Raw genomic sequence first — 24991 nt, forward strand, 5'->3', positions numbered from 1 at the left:
TTTTGTTTTTCAAAGGTTCATGCCAATGTTTTATTGTAGTTTCCAGCTATGTGAATTTCCCTATATCAGGCTGAAATCTTATGCAACTTAATAAAATAAATAAATAAAATCACAGTATCCATGAGATCCATACACAACTAAGCTTTACTAAGTCTTGCAGTAAATCAAGTCTACATTTTGAATTTTCTGTGAGATCCAAAGAGAACCAAATAACATAGGTGTCTAGCTTTCAAAGTAAACATTTCACAAAGTCTAGTCTAGAGGTTCTATGCTTGATTAAAGATCATAGCATGTCCTGAGTTGGAAGGAGCCCACAAGGATCACCAAGTCCAACTCCTGGCTCCACACAGAACCATGCAAAAATCAAACCATATGTCAAAGATGTATGACAGTCACAGGAGTTTTGAAGTGATAGAGGCAAGAATAGAATAAAGTAGGGAATTTCCAATTGAAACTCAAGTATGTACATGAGTAGGTGTAATCTAACCAACATCCTTCTCTCTTTTGGGGTATTATTGTAAAATACTCCATAGGACCCAGGCTGAAGAACGTAAGGTTCTGTACTCTGATGTTCCCACCCTGAGCCTTCAGCCTTTCACAGGAACCAGTGAGGTTCACTGTAAAGCACTCTGTCTTATTTAACTAAACAACGAAGAGTTGAAGCAAATTGAAAGTCCTAGACAAATTAAACAAATAAGTATACAAAAATGCAATAATCTCCACAAGAGAAAAGACAATCTACCATTGTAAGACCAAGTTTAACTGAGTCTGTTCCCAATCATCTATGTCAGATCATTCAGAAATCAAGCATACTTTGTGTTTAATGACATAGACAACAGACAATTTTAAGAAACAATTCTTCAATCTTCTGTCTGATCTACCTATTTAAGTAGTGATAATATCAAACAAAACATCACGACTCTAGTATGTTCTTATAAAACACTGCTATTTTGCCTTAGGATTAGATCCTACTGAAGTACATGGGACAGGTCAAAAAGCTTGCAGTAGGACCAGTGGTATGTATTTAAAGATCAAAAATTGGACTCCAAACTCTGCAGGTAGGGCATTTTTTTTTTCCATTTGACAATAGATATTTATGGTGATCTAAACACAACAACATCTTACAATCAATAATTATGGAATGAAATAGGATGAATAACATCGAGGCTGACTATCATTTGCAAAGAGTGAAATATTTTAGTTAATATATGTCTTTGTTTGGCAATTTGACTAGTACTAAGCCTCCTGGCTTCTGCAAATAGACTTTTTTTTCAGGGCAAGAGAGTTCTTCTAAGCTGCTTCTCTGCCCCTTATAGTAGAAGAGAAACAGAGAAACAACATTGTAAAGAATAGTCATTTTCCACTTCACCTTCGAGAACTGTCTCCAAGAATTTTCCTAACCTGTAGGAGTTACTGGATCATCAATTACAGCCAAATTTCAGTACCTTTAAATTGCATGACAGAACTGAGAATGTTACAATGAAGTCCAGAAGATCAGTAGCACAATACTTCACTATTGGATGATTATGGTGGCTCATAGAATAAATTTGATCTGTGTGAAACACTTAAAATACACTGAAGCCATATAAGTAGAATGAACATAGTTTTTCAAAAAGGTAAATATAGTGCTAATATATTATTTGAAATTTAAATGCCCTAATATTTAATTACTTCATTTTCTGTAAACACAGCACAATTATTATTAAAGGGATTCAATTATGATTACTAAAAATATTACAGGTAATTACAGAAGACCTTAATTGTAAAGATGAACTCATCTTCACAAGAATAATATTTTCCCTATGTATTGAAACTATGCCTTTATTTCTATTAACGAGGTGCATAATAATGACTCTGGCCATTTGAAAACTTAAAAGTCTGTAATTGAACAATTATTAGTGTCACACTGCCTTAAGGGCACTATTTATCAAGAGATTTACATGATGGGCAATTATATCCACTCAGCCTTGAAGGATAGATAATAATATCTTCTGATGGAAACAAATTACCCTTTATATTTCATTTTTGAAAAAAAAAAGTTAGAAGTTTAGCATCTCTATTTTATTAGTTAGATGTTCCATACTACAGTCTTTCAGAAGACTTGCTTTTCTGCTACAGTACAATAAAATTGCCAGCATCAATTCATTATGTTAGTTACCCCATCATACAGAGGAGGTAGGGGGAAAAAAACAAAACAAAACAAAATTTTAATTCATGTCTTTGACCTATGATGTTTCTTTTGTTAAACTTTCATGATGTGAATAGTTTTGTAACTGTTACTTCTGAAAGACAAAAGAAGCTTAATAAATACACAAAAGATCTTCCAACTTCTGCACATATTTAATTACAAACTTACCCCTTATTATTTAAATGATTACTTAAATGTCTTTAACAGATTGGCATGTTAAAAAATGCAGACATCCAAGCCTTTGACCTTTCTTTCTTAACTGCTTTTCAAGTCTTCAAGAAGTATAGACATAATCCTCGCCCCTCTTTCCCCAAATGTAGCTTTATCTCTCCCAAATTTATGAGGGGGGGAAAACAAACAAAGAAAAAAAAAAGCACACCATTGTAATCACCTCAAATAAGAAATGTTATGAGTGGACTCATTTTGTAAGGTCCAGATCCTAAAGCCGGGTAAAAAGAACTTTATGAATATAAATGCAAGATTTCTAAATGCACAGGATTTTTCTTTTATTTTGTGTTGGTTTTCCAGCTGAGGCTGACTAAGTTCAAGGAACCTGATTAGACTGAGCAGGTTGTGATTTGAAGGAGAAACACTTAAGTACAGGAGCTTCAAACCCTGGCAGGACACCAATCCAGAGCCTGAAGGATACCACACAATAACGAAGGCATGTAGGTATGTTTTTCCCTCTATCTAAAGTGCAGAGTGATTAGTTCTGGAACCATTCATTAAGCCTTCACACTGTGTGCTTTAACTACTGCCTGTCTCTGAGGAGATGAACAACAAACTGGCAATCTTGCGATAGATTTTTAGATCAGAAAGGTCCATATGTCTCCTTAAAACATTTCCAACAAAAATAACCAACTTAAAACTTGCATGGAAGGCCAAAACCCAGAAATACAGTCTGCCACAAGGAGAGCAGAGTGATCTGCAGCATTACAAACATCCCGTGCTTTACTCCAGAAAAAATAAAATCGTGCTGTAACCAGTAGAGCCATCCTTTTGTGGTAGATAGGGTAGTGTCTAGCAGAGCACTGCCTAGTACTAACACATAGCTTATTTACTACAAATAATCACAAGCTAGATATAATTAGGACATTAATTATTTATTACATCAAGATTACTGTGACTGTTCAATGCTTCACAAGAAGATAGGACAGTCACTAGCCACCTTTTAAGAAGGACTGAAGAGCCACTTTAGGCATGAAAAGAATTCTTTCCCAGGAAGTCTCTGGGATCTGTCACTCTCATTATCTTTGGCAACCAAAAAGAAACGAGAACCAAGGCTGTACATTCTGTTTTTGGAAGACTTAATCCATGTGCTTCACTGACACATTACTATTATCAAAGCCTGAAATGCTCTTCATGTGTTATTATTTGCGTTAAACAAAACACAGTGGTAAACACTTCATTCTTTTCACAAATTCTGTTTCTGTCAGCTCAACCATTATTGTTTTCTTCTTGTCAAGTTTCAGCAAATAGCCTGCTAAAAAGCTATCTGCAACTTAATTAAAATACACATTATTAATGTCATGTTTATATGGGAAGTCTTTGGCAAAATAAGTAGCCTCTAGCTTTTGAAGGAATCGCAATTAAGTCTGTCAATATGTACTAGTTGCTGAAATACATGAAGAAAACAAGACTAAGTGAAGCAATTTGACCTGCTTCAACCACATCTGCATAAAATGGCATTTCACAGGGTATCTGATCTAGAAAACTACCAATGGATTAATTACCAGTAACTGTCAGTTGTGAGACATAATGCTAAACTAAAGGTGCTAGATTATTTAAAGCTGATTTTCTTTAAACAAAATAGGTAAAATCCTGTCTTGATTTAGATACATAGGAACTTTAGCACTAGTTCCAATATAAGCATATTTTCTTTGGATTACAGAAGATGTAATCCTAATATAACTACGGCACTAGCAGTGGCTGTTCAATGCCCAGCTGAAAGCACCCCAGAGTTCCAAGTTTTGTTTTGGTTTTTTTTTTTTTTTGGGGGGGGGGGGGGGGGGGGGGGGGGATTTTTAATAACTGAAAAGTCTGAATATTGTAAGGGGAGTTTCAAAATTTATGTTGAAGAAACTTTCCTTTCTAATAGGATTGCTCTCAGGACCGTTCCACATACTACCTTTCAAATATTTCTAAACTACATATAGGGTTAAAGAAACAGGTACAAAATTGCAGAGAAAGAGACCCACCCCACATTAATTTGCAACCTGTTTTAGACTTCTTGTGGTTATCAGTAAAAAGCAACATCACTGAAAATCCTTTCTCCTCACCAGTACACGACAACACGTTTTGCCTAACGTACTTGTACTTGCCTTCACCTGGAAGGGGAACCCTGGGGAATGAAATGGAGAAAAAGCTCAAGAGGGCTTCTCCCCCTGGGGATGTGCTCCTGGGGGCAGGGGGGGCCTCAGCAGCTGAGAGGCTGCGCCAGAGCACTGGGGATGGTGCACACTCACCTGGTGGGGAGCACATTCAGGAGGTGGATTAAGGAGGTTCTTCAAATGGGTTTGATTAGCCAAGTGTTAGAGAACAGAAAATCAGTAAGAATTTCCTTCTAACTCAAAAAAAAAACCCTCTGAAATATTATCCAATAGGAAATTTCTTATATATATATATATATAATGTTATATATACATAAACATATACAAGCATCGACCTGTCAGTATAAACATTAGCAAGCCAAACAATGCCACTGTTTGGGTACTGTGCATCTCACACCAGCTCCACCATTTTCAGTTTGGGCTTTTTCCCCTTTCCTCCAGCAAGACTGATGAGAAGGTATATTGAGGTTTGATTCAGTCAGCGTTATAATGAATGAGGTCAGGAATGAAAAACCCTCAGCATATCTTTCTCAGCCCCCTACAAAGTGGGGTCACGTAAAACGGGCAGGTGCACACAGGTGTACTCAATGGGGAATGACCAGAGAGGCAGGGAGAGAGGCAGCAATGAGGTGTCGTTAATGAACTGTTCTTTTCAAGATCCCAGTAGACAGCACTGCCTGTAGCACAGATAAGGTTTACCAACCACAGCTGAAGCAGAGGGAAAGAGGCAAGTTGCAGAAGTGCCCTGTAAGCTCATGAAATGGAAGCACAATGGCAAGGTAACACAAGCACAGTCAGACATGCGGCACTCCCGCTGACCGCATGTGCCTGATAGGTCTATGAAAAAAGTTTTTCTTCATCCACTGGCTTTGTGAATGCCAACATCTAGTTTTATGGTTTTGAACTACATAAAATCATAAATGTTATTAAAAAATGAAATTATTATGCAATTTAGAGTGAATAAAACATTAAACCACTGGCAGAAAGGCACTTAAGTAGAACATTTTTGAAGCAGATTCAGTGTTTCTTTTTTTCCTTTTTTTTTTTTTTTTAATTTTTAAGAAAAAGTGTTTGAAAGCTGGCATTTCCATCTGAGCTTTTGTTATTTTGAATTCCCGTACTGGTCTGAAAGAAAATAAACACCAAAGCTTCCACTGTTCCCTGGGATGGAAATCCCAAAAGCTAATCTGCTCCTTTGTTAATAAATACATATCATAATAACTGTACTGGCAAGAATTACAGATTGCCTACTAAATTTTAGATGATTTAATATTGTCTGTATCTTACTGTTTCTCCACATGTGTACCAAATACAGGATAGAGAACAGAACTCTCATTCATTGTGACCAATTATATCTTTATTCACCATCATCCCTTTTTTGGGACATAAGAAAAACCATCTATACTTAAGGCAATTCTGATTTCTTGAATAAAATAATAACTGTACAATCTTTTTGTTTGTTTTTATCTCCAAACCAAAAACTTCTTGATATGGAACATGTTTGGAATTAATATAAGAGTGGAAGCTGACAACTGCATCCAACCTCACAAAATAGCCACATTAGCAGGATGTTTCCAGTAAAGATAATTAAAACTGTGAGCATTTAAACAGTGTTAACAATAAGATACAGAATTTTATAAGCAGGGAAATGACTTGTGATTCCATTAGTACTGATTTCAAATGTTTTCAGACTCAAGCCCTTCTTACGCTATAATTTCTATCAGTGCTGCGATGCACAGCTGTGACAAGTGCAGGTCCCAGTTTTTCTGATATAGATATAGCCAGACACGAAATGATAATGACTCTCCAGGTACCTTATGTAATAACACCCATGCAGAAGTTTTCAGAAACTGTGAATACACTGAAATGTCAGAAAACTTGGGAAAATCATAATCTCATCACAGTTTGGTATGACAGTAGCAGAAAAAAAATGATTTTGTATTTCCTGATTTATGAATGTTCAGGAACGATGAAAACACCCGCAAAACTCTGCCTTATGAAACAAACCCAGGGAAGCTCAAAACACATATTTTTCCTTAATGTTTTCTTCAAGAACAAACTCTTGCAGCACATTAGATGAAATTCTAAGACCCAGTGAATACAATGACATAACTCTTACTGATTTCAACAGAGAAACAATTTCATCTCAGGCTCACTCATGACGGCCAATACTCGTGTATTCCACAAGCTACTAATAGTGCATGTGACTGCTCAGAAACAAGAGGGATGCAAGACGAACCTTGCAGGGATCAAAAATGTGGAATAAGATGTCATATACTTCAAAAAATACACAGTAGTTAGATTAAGTATTAAATATAACTTATTAAGTGTTCAAGAACCATTTGATGATAAAACACAATACTCTATATTTGCAAATACAAGATAGGATTCTGGGGTTAGAAACAAGCAAGTACCTGAAATACCTCTAAAAAGATGGAATCAGTGCTATATTAGTTCACACTATAGTATTATTCAACGTTTTTGATAATATGAGATAGGAAACCATTTTATAATGAAAGATGAGGTGACCTCTGAGGAAAAAAAAAAAAAAAAACAAAAAACCCTATTTAATGTCTTTTAATTATACTTCATCTTTATATTGCCCCAGTCATGGGGCAAGAATCACTTGGCAATGGAAACGTATTTGCTAGGTGTGGGGGAAAAAACATGGAATGTGAGTAGTACAAAAATTACAGTAGATTAATGTAAATAAAGACAGAAAATTAAACCTATATTAACTGTAGATGATTAAGCTTATCAATGCTGAGATGTTACCAGAGAACAATTTCAAGCAGCAAATAGACAAATAATTAATTTGACATTTTCCCACTTACATTATCCAACTATAGGCCCATACTATTAAAATAACAGTAAATTAACAATCACAATTTCTATAAGTTGGAGCATTGCAGAATATAAGAGTGGAATGCATAAAACACACCTTGCTAGAGCCTATTTTTCACTTAAATGTTGGATCGACATTTTAGTGTGAGTAACTAATGGATAGATATGATCAAGTACAAACAAAGGCTTCCCTCTCTATTCTCTGTTATGAATTCTGTTTAACTGTAAGAGTCATTAAAAACAAGAGAGTCATTAAAAACAACCCCCAAATTATTGAAATTGCCCAGGTAAACAAAGTCATCATAAATCAGAACAAAATGAAATATTGAAGCACACGCTGAAATTATTATCCAAGAACAACTCCAACAAGCTGCCTCTGATTACTGTAGTACCCACTTAGGAACAGTCTAGGTGAAGCCATAAATGCTGAGAATGAAAAGCTTCTTTTCTTGCCAAAGTGGGTATCGACCAAAATCGTGCAATACCCCAAACACTAGTTCAGCAGTAACTTAAAAAGAATCCTTAATCAGGTATCTCTTTCTCTTTCTTTCTTTTTTTTCTTTTTTCCTCTTTTCCTCAGATTGCCTGGTTACAGATATCCAGTTGCAAAAGATAACTTACAGCTTTAAAGTTTCGTTTTCACTAGTAAGAAAAAGTAGAAAAGCTTTCAGAAGAAACGAAGTATTTCACTTTTATTAAATGCTCCCTTCAAAGATATATTCACAGGAAGGCAAATTCCAAACTGTGTTCATGCCTTGAAAAACTTATACTAAACATTTTTCACTCTACCAGAAGAGCAAAGCAGATAATATTTTATCTTAAAGAATATCTGACGGGCCAGACATTCACCTTTTCTGAAGTATGTATTATTCTCTATGGGAGCAAAATACTCTTTTTTTCTCCATGTTCTAAAAATGTTTACATCTCCTCCCTATAATGAATTAGTGCAACAAATACTTCTTATTTCCTAAAAGGAAGACAGGAAAATTATAGGCATTAGAATATTTCAGACTGAGGAATGACTTGACTGAAGTGATGTTTGAGATGAGACAACTGCCTCAGGTCTCTGAGCTGTAGGTCTACTTCTATTTTTGTGCGAATGTTCTAGGCTATCAAAAAGCCCATTCTAACACAAAGCTATGAAATTACACTAAGTAACTTTTCAGAAGTGCTACTCTTATAATCCCATGGAAATACATGAATTAGAAACGTTTTATAATGCTAAGTACATAGAGTCCAAATGCAGTCTATTCACACGCACAAATACATACTATTAAAAAAAAAAAGCCAAGTATCTATCTCAGTGTTGTTGTAACAATGAATGTAAGCAACATCAAGTAAAAAATAAAAAATCTGTTTGCAGTAATGAGCATGCTTAAAAGAAAGGAAAAGCAGGACCAAAAAAGAAATAAAGAAATGCTCTCAAACGTCCTCCCACACACACAGAGAATGGTCAGGCTTACTACGCCTCTCTGATTTCTCAGGGTAGCTCAGTGTGCCGAGTGTTTCACAAAGCCCAGTGAGACAATATGCCTGTTCTCTGAATTACCCTCATCACTCAAAAGGTACAAGCTGTGTTTTATTTGGTATGACAACGTTTAAGTGAAAAGCCATAGAATGACTGGTAAGTGGGTTTATTGGATATTGCAACAAGTGCTTAAATATTTGGATTATGCCTCAACCTAAATCCACCAGTAATTGCTTACACCTTAAGGCTCTAAAATAATTCAACAATAAGCTTTCAAGTATCCTTGAATAAACTCCATTTCTTCTTCATCTCTAATATATCCATCTGCTTTGGGTTCTTCACTACTTTATGCATTGTGTGATAATTTTATCTGGCCTATGCAAATTCAATGCAGTCGTATGCTTCTGGAAGCATTTCACATCCCTTTTGCCCAGTACACATCTAGGTCAGAATGGGATCAAACACACTGTGGGCTGACAAGCATGTAATTGTAGTTTGTTTTGGTATTTATAGAATAAAACTACCTGAAATTAAATTCTTTCTTACAAGTGGAAGAGATCGGGCAATGTTTGCTCTGCATTATCTGAGAAGTATTTATAAGCGTTCAAAATCTAGAACAGGGACAACCTTTCAGAAAACCTTGAGACTCAAAAAAGGGTACTCACATTGTGGTGACTGACAAGGGAAACTAGAATCACTCAGCCTATGGAGGGAGGCTTCTGGCTAGAGGAGATATGCTGCAAGAGAAGAAAACTAAACTCAGATTAAGTCAATACACTGGACTTCATTAACCAGTGAGATATTTTTCAAGCTTCTTCATTAATAGGCACGTATTCAAAAAAGGACAGAGTTGTCAGCGGAATTTCAAACATTCTAGAACACGTCCTACATAAATGACACCTTTTATAATTCAGGAAAGGCAGGTCTAAAGCTGGACTGTCTTTCTATTTAACTGTCTGATTCGACTGACCTTTAGATTAAATTTGCTAGGGTAGATTTCCCATTAATATTAAATGATACCCAAAAATTTACCTCTGAACTCCACATTTGGATTTCTTTGGGCTCTTGATGATTTATGTGCTCCAGTTATTTACTTAGCCTATTAATACAAAGATACCTAAACTAGTATCATGACCAGCCTACCAATTTCAAAACTAGCTGAATTTTAATTACTTACGTAATACTGAAGACAAAACATTTTATTAAATGTTCTCAAGCAAAACATATATCTTGAGCCCTTGCCACATATTTCCTCTTAACAAATAAACATACACATGGTCAGGGTGGTGGGACAGCATGATCCTGCTTCGGAAGGAAGTCATAATACTGCAATCAACATTCCCTTAGACTCGTCATCCCACAGAATTCAGCAGAAAGTCTTTCCATGCAGTATGGAAAGAAAGGATGCCAACAAAATGTCCATGCATACATGTGGAGAAATAATGACAACTGAAGAACTACTTACGGGTGTGCTGGGAAGCCCCACATAGTCCCATTAGCAGTAAGTGATGCTGGTGGAAAGTCTGTCTTTTCTATATTCCACAGCTGTATGGCCAGCCAAATCTGAGGACCCTGCCAGTAATGCCTGCATGCTAGTTTCTATACTATCTGAGAAACTCTCAGCCTCTGTAGCATTTTACCATGTATTTAGATAATGCATGCAAACTGAAATCCAAAATTTTACAGGAGTCAGTAAGTCAAGAGGTTGAATTTCACAAACAACATGGCATACAAAGTATATGCAGAAATGCACACAAATAAAAAAGTTGCATTTCCCTATGAATACCCATCGGTTAATTTTATTTTACAGAAATTAAAAGTGAGGCCTCCCAAATCCATGAGATAGCTACCCTGGTCATTTTATTGACAAGAAATATAAATCAAAGAACAGCTCAGCTCAGCAGCTCAGCTTGACAGAAGCTTTGGGTTACAAGCAGAGAAAAAAAAAATAATATAACTCATCCAGCATGTAATCAATAGCCTAAAAATGACACCCTAATGCCTTCAAAAAATAATAGATACAAGTATAGAATACTGCATATTTATTTCAAGAAGTCCCTTGGCTCAGTACCAATATATTAGCTTTAAGGCAGTATTTTAGAAATTATTTATGCTTTCTTTCAAAAGAATAGGCTACACGTTATTACTAGCATACAAAACACACTGTTTTATATTTCCTGTACCTGGTAACAATTCTAGGACACAGGACTTTTCAAAAAAATAACCCCCCCGCAAAAGCAAACAAACAAACAAAAACCCTGCAAGCTAAATAGCTCTGTTTGAATTACCATTGTGTTTAGGTTTCAGTTAAGCAAATGAATTTCATAAAAACCTTAAACCAATTGATTTCCCCCTTTAGGAATCGGTCAGAGAAAGTATTTTTATGGTGGACCTTAGGCACTGAATCATGATTAGAGAAGCAAGCAAGCATCAAAACTTTCACAGTACCACAAGCTATTTTCTTCTCTCCTGATTCTTAGACAGTTATTACTTTTGACAACGAATTACAGAGAAATATTCCTGTAGGTATTTGAAAGTACGGAGGCATTCATTATTAACAGATTTTTTTTGTTCTACCTTGGTAAAAATATTGTGTCAGAAAGTACCTCTCAGGGAGCTTGAGGGAGAGGAGAGAGAGGCTGGACTTCATGTATGTTGTATCAGAGGTTTTAAAGATCATCCAGACTTTTTTTTTTTTTAATTCATTATTTATTTCTACTTTAAAAAAAAAAATTTTTAGTGACCGCTGATGAACTTCACATATTTTCACTGTACAAGTAATCTACAGAAACACTTGCCCTGATGTACACAAGTAAGCTTGTACCTTCACAGTAGAATACATAAATTTATGCACATTATTATATATATTTTTCTATTTTGCAGTATGCTGCAGATCATAATATACAAAACTTCAATTAAATTATGTGAAAAATCACTTTTTTTTTTTTAAATCTTATTCTAACTTCTGTTTTCTCTGAAAACTTGAGGATATACATAGATGTTTCAAGTATTTGGTAGTATATATTTTTTTTCCATAACTATTCTTATCAAAGCTTAGTGGTGAGAAAATGTGAGGAGAGACTTACCACTTCAGCTCACTGCCAGATGGACTATTCCACATACCTCTTTCCCACAATAGCATTAACTTTAGTTGATTCACTTAGAATATGAAACAGTGATTTTGGTAGAGGAGGCATGAGCCAGAACAAAGTAATCTGAGAAAACATCAGGTTCTTTTACAAGAACAAATTGTAGCCTGATACATAATATCTCAAGATTTGATGGTAAATTTTCTTCTCAATAAGTGTAGCTATTGGATCATTTACATGACTGATACTGAAAAATGGAACCACCTGCACTTGGGATGAATGTTTTAGAGTCTCACTCTAAATAGGTTAATGGAGCTGCTCTTTGAAAGTTAGTTAATAACACTGTCAAAAAATCACACTAAATTCACACTATTGTTTTCCAGCTATTGCTGGTAAACAGTTTAGGAAAACTGTTATACTTATCTTTAAGTGGGGATTTTCAGGTATATATATAAAAAAAAGGCATTAAAATAAAAAGCCTTACATTTCTTGCAGCCCTTAGGAAGGTTTCTTGTTCTCTAATCTGAAATATTTTCATGTTCATAACATGACAGGCACCTTCACATCACGTTCCTATTAGAAATAAGACCTTAATTTGACTCATGTAATTTCAAATCAATATACTCTTCCAAATGAGATAATGTGCCCACCGGTTTTCCTGCTACATCCACTTGTGCAGCATGGGCTTTCACCATGGCTTAGTTACACTAATCAGGAGTTCTGTCTGTACCCCATATCAAAACAGTTTGTACAATAAATAAATAAATAGATAGATAATATTTCAGGATTCTGAAAACTACTTGTAGATGCACAGGGCTGTCAGATGTCTCATCACAACGAATATGATTATGATTCTTTTTCCATCGCTTTCTGACAGAAAGAAACTGAATATCACAGAAAAGAAGTCCTCAAATTATAGTACGTAATTTGTAGGTATATAGATTTATGCAGTAATATGATAAAACAAATGCTTATTTTACCCTTGAAAAGTGTTTTGATTTGTATTTTATAAAGAAATTAAACAACTGTTTCATCAGACAGTTGTTCATATTACATTAAAGTGCAGGAACATTTAACATGTACAGTAATGTTTATGATTGTACACCACTTTACCAAATGAAGAAAGAAGGAGCACAAAATAATGCAACTAATTCTAAAAAAAATAACCTTATATTTTCTTAATCTGTTATGGGGGGAGGAAGGGATTAAGTCTCCAAAGTCATTATAGGTATATGGTCCAAAAATACAGTCACAACTAGGCTTTATAGATCAAGGTAATACTTTTTATGAGACCAATAGGTTTGGAAAAAGCAGACAAGTTTTTTGGCACACAAGTCCTAGTTAAGGTCTGAAACAAAAGGAGAAAAGTATAAAGCAAACTGTAATTAAGATATTGAGAACAATTACTCAGAATATCATTAAATATGTATTAGACTATGCAGGAGAAGAGGAAGGTGTACCTGGGGAGTCAAAGAGACTCAGCAGGGAGGAGAGGCGGTTGCCTTTCAGGGGCAAGAGCTAGAGATAATTTATACCTGGTGGAGCAAGGTGACCTCCATAGCCGGTGGGGGCAGGCAGGGGGTGCAGGTAATGGGCCAGCAAAATAGCACCTCCAGTGAGTCTATAGCTTTTGGTATCTACTATGTTATGAATTGGAGTTTCTAGACTTGCAAAAGTATTTTGTAGGTCATTCTTTAATTAAGTCAGAGCAGTTGCTTCCAACCTGAATTTTGCTTTGAAGTTTGCTGCTTCTGTTTCAGACCTGAAGAACTACTTCTGTGCCTGAGAGCTTATCTGCTTTTTTTCCCAACTATACTTAGTCTAATTAAAGATGTTACCCCTACCTGTAAATCTCTTAATAAGCAACTCTATGGATTTGCTGATGGCAAGTGCAAGAGTGGATCATTCCACTGCTATCAAACCAACAGGGAATTAAACTAAACATGCTGACATGTTATTTCTTCATTTAAAAACACAGTAACACCTTTTCCTTTCTAACAAGACTAAGACTTCAAAATGCTGCCCTACAAGAACATAACATTCTTGTGCTGTCTAAGGGACCAGCGAGCTCATGCTGTAGTGGCTGCAGAACAACAAAGAAATGTAGTTAAAAACCTCTTTGAAAGTTTCTCTGGATTGCAGTTGTCACAAACACAGAAAAGATGAGATAGAAGAAGTGACATCTGGAAAGAGTTAAAACAAAGCTGAACTCATTGAAGAATAATATGTTGTTAGTGAAATGGAATAGGACATAAAATAGTAATGTTGTTGGACAAGACAAAGGGAGAGTAAACTCTGAGTTGATTGGCATACTGTTGAAGAGGTTAGCTCTCCATGTCCAGTACATATTCCCTACAGAAGATATGCAGGAATGCAAATCAAAGCAAAATTTTTTCACTCTTGGGATTTAAAAACTTCCATTGAAGTATCTATCTTCTCTCCACTTTAAAACCAAAGCCAGAAGACTCAAAGGGCAAAACAAGCAGATGGGAAGTTGTGAGTGACGTGAGGAACAACTGAATTGTTTGTTGAAGCGCTGTACGTACAATGATGTGCAAAGATTTAAAATGATGAAGGGAGGCTATTGAGCTCACCTGAGAAATTCTACCATTAAAGAGAATCTTCTCCACACACCTCCCAAAGAGAATTAATCTGTTATTAGAGAACAGATATTTCATAATTTCACTGAAATATCCTTCAGAGGCTCTCAAACTTTCAGTGCTAACAAATCACTGGCTTTACTGCCTTGGTGGGGTAAGGGTGGGGAGGAGAATATACAGATGATCAATTATTAAACTCCAAAATAACAGCGACATGAAGCCTAACGAATATTTTTAGGTAGTTATACAGAAGATAAAATGTATCAAGGCTTTATCTACTACTTGTGTGTGTGCGTGTGAAAAAGAGTTAAGCAGTCAAACAATAAAAATGTAAGTGTATGTTCAAGGGCACAGAGCACAGGCATGCAGCTAAAACCCAATGCACTAAAACCCTTCTGGAAAATCACCACACCAAGTGTACACAATGAAAGACATCACAGAGAAGACCAATAAAGCAGCACACATTTCAGTGGTGACTGTCTCTTGCAGTGTGGTATATTGAATCCCTATGAATCCTTGCACACTACAACATAATTCTCCCTCTTTCTAGAATATGACTGCCATATACTCTGAGTTCAACAAGTCAAATATTCATTGTGGCAATTTGGAAAAGTTATTACAGATTGAATCTCATGAGTCACGGGCTCAGAGGACTTCCTAAAAACAGCTGATGTCCCTTTTTGGCATGGTAAAGAAGTGTACCAAACAACAGCTGCCACTGGTCACAGTGAGCGTGCTGTACCATGGCTCCTGAACTCATCTATCACTGTTGCTTCATCTCCTTCTACACAATATGTTATTTATTCTTTCATCTAAAATAATAATTAGAAAATCTGTGTATTCATTCTTCATATTTTCAGATATTTTAAATCTTTAACTTGCATAATTTACGGATCTAATCTTTACAAGAGTAGCCCATGCTGCCACTTCTCCTGCTAGCCTTTCTTCAATAAAAATACATAAATAAATAAGCACTTCATTAACATTCACTTTGTGAATTATTGGGTCAACAATGGCTCAAACAAACTCTGGATCCCCATATGCTATAATTTCTCTAACATTTGGATTCAGACAATACAGTCTGGGTGCATCATTTCTTTTAGTATTTATGGGAGTCCCATGTGTTAATTTTCACTTAAACACAGCAAACTAAGCTTGTGAAATGGTTAAAGAAATGCACTGTAGAAACCAGTGATTCCAGAATAAGAGCTGACAGTGCTGACTTAGAGTACTGTATTAATTTGAAAATGAGCAGGAAAAAATAACAATGCATGATTACCATTCTTACTTGTCACATATTTATCACATAACGTGCATTAAACACCTTTGATTGCCAGGTTAAATAACAACAACAACAAAGTATAGCTACCTTCTCCATTCAGGCTTTCTATTAAAACAAGAAAACAAAACAAAACAGATGCAACTCCAACCACAAGATACAAAATGCTAAGAAGGTGATTGGATAAAAGCAGTGCAAGTGATAAGGACGCTGTTTATTTTAATCTGAACTCTGGAGCTTCTCTGCCATTTTCTTTCCTCCTATGAGAATGACCGTTCAATATTTTATATTACAGGTCAAATGCAGTTTCAAAAAGAGGTGAATGAAATTCAGCAAAAGGATTCCTTAGATAAGATTCCCCAAATTGAAATATGCATACAGTGTTATGGCAACACCTTAAGATGGTAGGCAGCAGAAACTTAGTTACTGTGTCTCGCCACTGTAAATACTGACAGACACAAGAAATAGGATCCTGACTCTACCTACATAGAAATGAGCATTGACCAAAATATAGGATCAGTTCCAGCTGCTGCTTGGCCACACGCTGAGATAAGAGAAGCCAGATGCAAAGTCCCTGACTTGCATACACTAAGAGAGGCGAAAGCCAGATCATCCAGGGGATCAGTGCCCTTCTGGTGAAGGAGCTGGAGGCCAGCTGGGCCTACTGTGACTTAAGTAGAGGCAAGTGGATCTCACTTGGTTTTCTCTGCATAGCAACTCACGTCCCTTTTATCTGGTACTAATGCTCATTTCTGGTTCCTTTCTTTCCCCCTAATCTACACTTGAAACTATTTTCCCTACCTTCCTTGCTTGCACACCCACACTACAACAGGCATTGACAACTTTGATTTGATCTGTGCCTTACACAGCTTCACCCATCAAGGTGACTAAATCCTAGTTTGCAGGTCAGTTACTTCTTTCTGGAGAAATCAGAGTTAAACTCAAGCTGCTGATGAAGTGACTTACTTGCCTGTTTTACATAGTTAACTTTTACCAGAATTTCTAGAACATATCCACTATGACTTGACAGATAAAAAATAATTTCTCATGGTGTTCTCTCAGGCACATCTGTCCTGTTATTTATTTTAGTCAGTGTTGCTCCCATACCTGCCTAGTGCAGAAGCTTCTGTCCCTTGCTCACAAGGGTCTCTCGTGCATGCTTTTAACAGATGTCTTCCCATAATTGTCATCTGCATGAAGCCCCAGTGAGATGATAATCATCCCTGCAGCTTTCAGCTTCCTCTAAGAATCTTCTCTCGCTTAAAACTTCTGCTCAGCCTCACAAAAATGAAACTCTTTTTAACAACAGAGCCCTTCTGTCAAGCACGTTCTCCTGATTTTAAATTTCATCCCTTTAATGAGTTTATAAAAACATTAGCCAAACTATCTTTTGAAAAGACTAGTGTCTTTGATCCACACTTCTCTGCTACAAGGCCTTCTTACTAACTTTTGAAAAAGTAAAAACAAAAACAACAACAAAAAAGAGCTACAACAACAACATGAAACCTCACAGTCTTCAGCACAATAGATGCAGTAATCTCCAGATGTCAGTTTATCGACCACAGGACTAGGGTCAGATCCCCTGTTCTCAGAAAGGAGGCATGGAAATCCCTGTATGTTGAGAACAGAGCAGCCCTGAAGCACACTAGGGCATGCATGTGCTCACCCATCTTCAGAACTCAGGATCCTTCCTCCAGGCTCCATGGAACTACAGTGATGACACGCAGTTTCCACCACAGTCTAAAACTGGAGTACTCACAAAAGAAGTTACAGAGCTTAAATCAAATCCTTCCTCATAGCCCAAGGGGATTCAAACCATTATCTCTTAGCTTTCCCAAGAATATCCTGACCATTGGATCATGGTGTTATCTGCAGCTGCAGGTAACCACACACCCTTTACAACCCCTATTAAGGTTCTAACACATGATCCAGAGGAATCCCAGGCTCAGCACGGACGGGAAACAAACAGGAAGAACCACCCACTACTCAGTAGAAAGAGGCCACCTCATGTTGTTGTCCCTCCTCTCTTAATTCATTGATGTGCGACCCAAAAACAACTTTGGGAGCAGGAACTGGAACCGCCAACGTCATTGTGTCTCTCCTCCAGATGACAAGATTCAAAGACTAAATTGCTGAGAGCCGGGCTGGTGCCGTTGCATGCACAACACAACACCTCAGAACCTTCCAGGCCAAAACAGAGGTGCCTGGTAAATTTAGGCCCAGTAAATACATGGTGGCATAGGTGACTGTGGACTACTGAATTGCCATGTTTAAGTGCCAGTGCTGAGTGTTTCTTCATTTAGAGACCCTACTTTCTACTACAGTGTTTCCACTGCTTCCTATTTCCATGCTATTTCTCAAGCAGCGGGCCCTAATTATGCTCTCCTCTCTGAGTGCCCAAGCTGGGTAACTGTCTAGCTCTGGAGAGCTAGATTAGATGGACCCACTCTACTACGACTTGCTTCTTTTCTTTCTATCATCTCACTAGGAAAGATGCATCATATTTTGCTTGCCATCTTTGCTCGGTGTTTACCCATCTGATCATTGCTGCAAAAACACCTGAAAAAAATCACGCACAGAAAGATCTCTAAGGAGCAGAAAGTGTTGAAGCAGTCTGTGATTTTAATCATTAGCAATATAAATGCTCAAACACATCTTTCTCCTGTCCTATTCTCCTTACTTTCCAACATAAATGGCAGAGATGCTCAGTTTTAAATCTAGTGCAAGGTACCAGATGTGCTAGACTAACAGCACTGAAGCTAAAGAATAGTATTTGGGTAAAAACAACATATACCATATTAGCATACCTCTATGCCCATATTTTAATTTTGTAGAGTTTTATTGATGCGTGTTTCTCACAGAAGATTCACCATGTACAATTCAAGATACCTGGAATCAGTTTAAACACAACACACTGTGAAATCACTGAGGGCTCTGCACAACAGAGGTAGCTTGAGATATACTTTATGGAGCTACAACATAAAAGCAGCCTCACTAAAGCCAGCTGGAGAGAAAAACAAAACAAAACAAACCACAAACACATTTAAGCATGTATTCAGGCGTTTACTAGACTGGGGACTACTTCTCTATTAGAAATGAAAACAACCCCAATGTGAAGATGAGTATTAAGTCAAGCTCAATATACTAAATACACATGGCATTTTGGATTATTAATTCTTTCTGTAGCAAAGAGAATAGTCACAGCATAAGACATGATTGTAGAAAAGTTTTAGAGGTGGCCTGGCTAATATTCTTGAATGTAAGGTCATGTACAGTGAAAGAGGAAAGCATCACAGCTATTTAACTCTTGGCTGATACCTTAAAACAGCACAGAACTTCAAGCAGGACTTAGCCAATTACCAACATCAAATTTATCACCTTAATAAATGACATGACACATTAAGTATGAAAGCCCACTTCAAACTGGACACTTCAAAGAAAGTCATTACCTTCTGACTGCCCGTACCAGATACGGAGTCTATTTAATATTATATGATTGTCTCATCCGGATTTTTTATGGCTGTGTAACCATCAGAAAATCCACAAAGGGGCTAATTGTCTGGATTCTTGTCTACATTCTTATACTTCGGATTAAGGTGCAAAGGTAGATTATTATGAAGGCAATTTCTATAAACCCCTGGTAGCACATGAGGAGGAGCACAGTGTAAAAAGAAGTCTGCAAATTTTAGTTTTAGTTTCTCCTGCTAAAACATACAACAGTATTGCTAAATGTCCAGACACTAGGACTAAATATTTCAAATGACTTAAGAGTGAAAGTTTAACCAACAAAGGCGGCATTTATACTTGGGGAAATGAGTCTTATTTAAAGTTAATGGCTGTAGGAGACTAAATCCATTTTGAAAACAGGACTTTGAACGCATTTAAGTGAACAGAACTGAGTTAGCCCTGCTTCTGTTTGGACAATACACCACGGAAGTGATGCATGTCCAAAAAGCTCCTATTTTCTGTCAGGCTCTAGCTGAGCCACTGCAGTGTGTGGGTGCTGCAGCAGTGCAGGGAACCAGATGAAGGGCCAGGATGGACCAGTTAAAAGTAAGCTTAAAGTTTAAAAAGTTAATCTGCATAAGCTACAATTGATCCCTACTATTTTTGCTGCTCTTTTATTTGGACTCATTCATCTCTGGTCACAGAAAAGTTTTCAAAGAATTGGATGTCCTCTTGTGTCCTTCATCACCAGGGGAGATACTGGTGTAACATTTTATCATCCTTAACCCCCATATTACCACAACCTTTTTTTCTAGTCCTTTCTTACAGTCTCTCTCTAAACTGATCACACCACAGCCACCCTTACGAAGGACAAAGCAAAGAGTCTGCATATCAGGAAACAAATGCATAGCTTACAGCTAAAGCCTGAAGACTCAGTTCTTAGGGATTATCCTACTTCATTGACAGGTTACTGCCGCACTCTGCCATTAACAGGTTACATTGACACAGACACTATATAATGTATGCCTATCTTTGCATGGGTTAGCTCTTTACTTGCCAGAGGGCAAATGACTGGTGATGGAGAGCTTTCTTTTACTTACCCTATAGGGACTATTTTATTTTTAAAATGCGAAGAACTGTTCAGGATGCTATTTCAGACAAGCTGACACTTGGAGATCCCTCTCTTAAGCTTCCCCCTTATTTACCAAGGGACTTGTTAAAAATAAAGAGAAGAGATGTTAGACTTTTGTTCCAGGTATTTAGCTTGTCCTATCAAAGGAACCCTTCGTTTCAGGATGCCTTTGTTGCTGCCGCCTCTGCCTCTTCCTGTCCCTGACATTACTGCATGTTCTCTACCAAGGGACATCAGTATCTGAAGTGATAACTGGCAAGAAACCTGGCACACAGACAAAATCAATATCATTTTTAAAGACTAAATTGAGAGGTGGCTATCAAAGGAACTCTGTCTGGAGGTAGAAGAAAATAGCTCCTCGTTCCCTCAAAAAGAATGCTTGTGAAAAACGTAAAATATAAACTAATGATTTTAAGTAAAGGCTAAACTAAAGAGCTTGATTTTCAAATGAGTGAAAAAGGAAGCATTCTGACTAACCAAATGCCAGCCATCTAGAGTTCAACAAAGCCAGCCCAGCCTGTGCCCTGGATTAGATTTATCATAACATTAGCTCATCTAATTAGGTAGCATGGACTAGCAAAAATTCTACATGTTAAAATCTTTTTTTTACTCTTTTTGTCCTTTAGTTCACATTTTATTGCTGATAAACAATAGTTCATAAAAGACCCTTTATAAAAACCTAACTTCAATTTTAATACTCATTCAAAATGAAATGAGTTACATCAGACGCTTCCTAATTTTTCAGCTGAAGGTTAAGTGCTATTTTTGTTTGCTTTGCTAGAGCAGTAGAAATTGTTAACCCTGATCAAGAGATTCCTTACAAAAGACTGTGCTCCACCAGCAATGAGCTCCAATAAAATTCTCTACACTCTACACATGCCCCTACACAACCCTGATGCAAAGCTAAGTTCTTAACTAGACTTGTACTGTGCCTTTGAAAGCAGGACTTCACTGCCGACAGATGATATCTGTGCTGACTATGGGTCATTGAGCTCTCTGCATGTTTTGAGATACCTAAAGCAGCACATTTATTTCCTAGGTTTCACAGACACAATATATAAGCTGCGTCTTCCTGAACTGAATGGTTGCAAACACACTCTCCACAGTAATTTGTTCTCCGAAATCATGACTCCACAAACTAATTACTTATTCTGTCTTCTAACCTAAAGCTAATTTTTTTTTTCCCCCACAGTGCTATGAATAAGGTTTAGCAGTTTACTTTGTTGCTTCAACTCTTCCATTTATAGAAACCATCTGTAGATAATGAAAACATGTATTTTTAAAGCCTACTAGAAAGCTTATAAAACAATATTTAAAAAAAAGTTTTAAAATAAAACGTTAGTTAAAAAAAAATACAAAACAGAAAATACATAAAAGATTCTTAAACTCCTCTAATCACCAAAATGGCAATGCTAAGGAACATCGCACTCATATCTATTTATGCTCTAACTTCCCCTGCATCACCACAAATACAATCATGAAATTAGTACTTTTACCAGGTCCACCCCTGGCCTCTCTTTTATGAGATGCAAAAAATTTATAAGATCAAAGATGCCAATTGTATTCCAGCTCAACAGATTCTGCTCTTGCTCAAGTATGAGTAGATGTACATGACTTTCTATACTTATAGATAGCTCTGAATTTTTTTTTCTGAATCATAAAAATTCAACACCAGAACCACTGCATTTCTGTTCAGTAGTCTCCTCAAAGCTGAACACCATACCTGATACAGAATGTAGTAATTCAAACCATCATGTGATTCAACAACAATTGCTTGGGTATTTTGCAACACGGTGGAAACCCTATCATTTGACAGACAGCAAGAAAACTTATAACTGTGGTTTTGGTAATAAATGATGGATTAAAAAATGGACTAAAAATTTGTAATATTTCTGTATAGCCATTTAGAAGATACATTTTAAAAATATCATTAACATTTTAAAAGAAAAGATAATGAAAACTATTATAAGCAGAATTTTATTATAAAATGTACTAACTCTCTGTATCACACCTTACTGAACTGTCTTGCAACTGCTTCCACGGAAATCTTAATCCCACACATGGAGAATACCACAAACTTTACAATCCCTTGGTTATAACTGAGCAAAGTGAACTCGTGCAATGAGTGTCACTAAGTTCTAATTGTTGCCTGTAACTTGTTCTGAGTAGGAAAAAAATAGCAGTCTGGCTGAACTTGAGGCAATCACATCATGCAAAGAAAATGTGTTAAAAACAATCAGATTGCAATGTGGCTCAGTAGTAAAAGGTATGTATACCACGGTGACTTCAGCTAGCAGTGGTGTTCAGCAGTCTCAAAATCAGAACTGAAAATCAGCATTGTTTTAATGCAATGGAAATTTCCACAGGAATCTTATTGCTTTTATTAATTCCAACACAAGCTTGCCTCGTGTCTGGGAAGTTCACTTAGCAGTTCAAGCACTCAGGTATATCCCATGCTGCAGCAGTTGCAGGGTTTGAAAGCAGCACCATCTAGCACACAAAGAGATTCAGGGCTATTTCAATTAGCTTCAAAATAAACAGAATTTCAGCTTTCTCAAAATGACTTGAAATTCCTATTTTGCTTGGCTTAAAATACACAATTGTTAAACTACAGTCTTTCTTTTATTATTATTTCATTACCTCTTGCAATATGTGTATTCCAGGGCCAGCTGCTTTTGGGAGTCATTTTAACATTTCAGCATTCATATTTTTTGTTGAGAAATGATAGGCTAGTCTAACCTTGCCTAATAGAGATTTTTAGGAGAACCATAAAAGTAGTCATTAATCATATCACACCTGAATACTCTCATAGAAAATTATCCCATTTGAAGGACACGCATCTTGCAACCACTTGAACACAGGCAATTTTGCTCACAGGAATAAGCCAGCAGGACTCAGGGTGGTATACATGAAAATAATGCCATTGCATCTTCAAGGGTTCACTGAATCCTCACCTGTTCGGTGCCTGAATGTATCTCTGCCTGTGCCCGGACATCCCAGTTTGAAACCAAACAGCCTGCAGGCTGTATCTGCTGGACTGTTTGATGAAAATTCAGCAGAACTGAACAACTGGCCTCATGTTCTGAATAAAGCTAGCTGTAACAACTTAGAGTAACGTGATATTCTGTGATTCTGTGTGATAAGAGCCTCATTCCCATATGCAGAGCAAGCCAGACGCTGAATCCATAGTGAGTGTGAACGCAACGTGCTTTTGCTCTGCACTTTCATGCAGAGTACCCAGGGACATACTAGCACTGTACAAATTCAGTCATGGAAAGATAATAGAATACTGAATCTGTATTCAGAACCTTGTGTTTGGGGAGACTTAAAAGACTGCAGTATATTCTGCTTAGCTCTTTCGTAGGGAATGAACAGTGAAAATTTACCTAACAGACTGGAAACACTATGTTAATTTTCAAGTAGCAGAAAAAGCACGGCCCAACGTACCCCACCTCTGATGCCCCTCCCTTATATTGATAAGGTACTGGCCCAGTGAGAGGGGACAGTCTGGTTGAAAACTAATCGCATTGTTAGCAGGGTTCATATGGTTCAACAAACCAAGCTAACTCAACACATAACCTCGCCACTTCTCATTAGATAGCAGGAACACCCAGCTAGAGAAAAATTTCCAGCACAACCTTATATCAACCTATCATGGAACAGCACAATGGCTTCTTTTGCCTACTCTAATACCACAGTTTGTTACAGCTCTCTTTTAATCTATTATTCTCATTTAAGTCTTTGGGATAGTGCAAGAAGTCTGCTCCTTACGTTATCAAATTCCCATGTAAATTCCTAAGAGAAAAGGCTAAATAGGTCCTAGGCCAGTACCCAAAGTGACTTGGGCAGCTCTCAGAATCTGTCTCGTGAAGAAGGTTCTCTAAACCTCACTGTGTTTGGAAAGACGCCCTGTGTCCCCTTGCTCAAAGGCATCGGGAATTGCCAAGTACTGAACATATTTAAACGTTTGGGTCCACTTTCCCCCCACACACTAGTACCCATTATCAGACTGTTATAGAATGGAGATATAAGTATATAAATAAAACTCCTCTGGTAACGGTTTAGGTATTTAATCCTTCAACCTTTCATCTTTGAGCTATCGTTATTCATGTCGGGATCTCTCAGCATGTGAGTTACAGCAGCTCAGGTCCAGAAGGAGTCTGCCCCTTTAAAATGCATCACTTCACACTGAGAAATGACTTAGTGGTTTTGGCTCTATTTTTTAAATAATGGATATCACAAGTTGCTGTATCTTACATTAATGCTAATGGGTAAAATTCTAAGCGAACAATTTAGTCCTGCTTCAACTCCCTCTGAGATGAATGAAAAAAACTTTGTTCTGTTTTCAGTGAAACAGGATTGGGAGTTCAGTTCTACCTCAGGCCTGGCTCCTGCAGGTTTTGCACGGAAGTCAGTGGGAACTAGCTTGAACAAAGATTAAGGACCTCAAGATCCAGCCTCATAAGATCTGAATCTCTCATTAACAGGATTAGGCCCTGTCCTGGTTCCAGTTAGGACAGAGTTAAGTAGCTCATAGTAGCTGGTAGGGTGCTATGTTTTGGATTAGGATGAGAAGAGCGCTGATAACATGCTGATGTTTTAATTGTTGCAGAG

General features: G+C 37.0%; 1 protein-coding gene across 2 annotated transcripts in view; it reads right to left on the minus strand.

Moving 5' to 3' along the window:
* The window catches only part of TENM1 (teneurin transmembrane protein 1), an 848278-nt gene that overhangs the window by 812645 nt on the left and 10642 nt on the right, over positions 1–24991 (minus strand). For both annotated transcript variants that reach the window (XM_048070576.2, XM_067005240.1), the window contains exon 2: positions 9496–9567. The gene's annotated coding sequence lies outside the window, so the exon portion shown is untranslated. The remainder of the gene's footprint in view (positions 1–9495; positions 9568–24991) is intronic.

This window comes from Anser cygnoides, chromosome 13 (genome assembly GCF_040182565.1).
Source record: "Anser cygnoides isolate HZ-2024a breed goose chromosome 13, Taihu_goose_T2T_genome, whole genome shotgun sequence".
NCBI classification, from domain to species: Eukaryota; Metazoa; Chordata; class Aves; order Anseriformes; family Anatidae; genus Anser; species Anser cygnoides.